Source organism: Acanthisitta chloris, unplaced genomic scaffold (assembly GCF_000695815.1).
Source record: "Acanthisitta chloris isolate BGI_N310 unplaced genomic scaffold, ASM69581v1 scaffold2597, whole genome shotgun sequence".
NCBI lineage: Eukaryota > Metazoa > Chordata > Aves > Passeriformes > Acanthisittidae > Acanthisitta > Acanthisitta chloris.
In genome coordinates this window covers 17,749-19,422 of record NW_008681867.1, presented here as the reverse complement: position 1 = coordinate 19,422, position 1,674 = coordinate 17,749, and the positions used below count along the sequence as shown (strand labels likewise).

Genomic DNA, 1,674 nt, shown 5'->3' with positions numbered 1-1,674 from the left:
TGCTGGCCTGTGGCTGGCAAGAGGCTGCTGACTAGCAGGATGAAGCATCAGTGTCCTGGCTCTGGACCCACAGCTGGCACCATCAGAAGTTGGTGAAGCTGTAGCTTCTCATCAGGTAACTGGAGTCATGTACAGGAAAATGAGGTTGTGGGGACACAAGTACTCTCTGTCCTAGAGATCTGTGTTAGTTCCTGAGTCAGACCATCAGGATTGTTTGACTAAGCTCTTGAAATGGGTTGTCAAGAGCCCTTTATCCACTCAGGGAGGCAGCAAGAACCCAGTCCCTGTGGTACAGACAAGAACTTCCCCCAATTTCATGCTCCCAAGCACCCACAGAGACAACATCTCTCCAGAATATTTCCAGCTCCCTCGGAGGGTTGCTCTCAAAGAGATGTTTTAAACTGTGTTTCCCTCACTGGTGGCTTGCTGCCAGCATCAGAGGTGGTGGCTCCCAAGCTTGGCAGCTCCTGCTGGCACTCAGCAGCAGCCAGGCACTCATTCCCAGAGGCATCTCTTTGCTGCTGTATTTTCAGAGAAAAGCTCAGGTGTAGCATATTGCTCTGCTGCCCTACTTTGAATGTTTGGTCCCAGCCTGCGATTACAACCAAATTTCAAGATGCCTAGACAGGGAAAATTTTGCTGCTGATGTCCCTAACTTAGGGAAGGAAGCCTTTACAAGTCAAAGTATCTGTCTTCATGCAGCTAGTTGGAGATCAGTAAGAAACACAATACTCCTGAAGGTATGTCTAGGAAAGAGGACACAGCAGAGAAACAAGGGACCAGGGCAAAATGGGAGGAAGAACTCACCATTTTCTTTTGAAAAAACAGTCTAATCTGGAAAACTACTCAATTCAAACCTTCCCTCCCTATTTTTGATTGCTGGCAAACAATTTAAAAACCAAGACAACTTTTAAAAATGTTCCATGTTGTTACCAAAAATCTAGCCCATGACTTCTCTAAACTTCATAGCTAGTGATTTAGGCAGCTGAGAGGACTGGGCAGGGGACAGAAAGAGAGCTCTAAAATGTGCTACCAGATCTAGGTACTTCTCTTTTACAACATCTATCAGGCAGTCATGTGGGTGTCACTGAGTCCTGCCAAGATTTCACCCATATTGCACTTGCCAAGGCAGGGAACTCTTCTCTGTGTTACAGCTCAGCATGACTCAAGGTCAGGAGTCAGGAACAGACCTGTGAGCCTCAGTCCTGTGTGCATCCCCACACCCATCCTTTCTTTCTGGGACAGATGTCCTTACCAGAAGCCATGTCCAAGTCCTAAACCAAAGTGGTAACAATCAGCAAACCCAAACAGGGTCAAGACTAGCTGCACTTGGAAAATTAAGGAGTTTGCTGCAATATGCCATGGTCGCAGTTAGACCTAACAGCAGGACCTGACCCACAGATCATCCACTATTTATTGGTTGACCTTCTCTCCAACAGGCAAAAAAAATCCTTGGGTGGCAAAAGGTTGGAAGTACCAGCTTGGGACTCATCTGGCAGAGCAGAGATGTAATGCAGGGCAGTGGGAAAGGAGACAGAGTGAAGTCCAGGGGCAGCAGATGCTTTCTGCCCTGGGCAGAGGGAGCATTCAGAGTCAGCCTGAGGAGAGCTCTGTGCATGGCAGAGATGTCAGAGCTGAAGATAATCAGTTTGTTCCTCTACAGCTTTTATTTCA

At 47.4% G+C, this 1,674-nt stretch overlaps 1 protein-coding gene across 1 annotated transcript in view; it reads right to left on the bottom strand.

The window, feature by feature from the left end:
- STEAP3 (STEAP family member 3, metalloreductase) overlaps positions 1–1,674 on the bottom strand; it is a 9,256-nt gene that overhangs the window by 699 nt on the left and 6,883 nt on the right. The window lies entirely within an intron of this gene.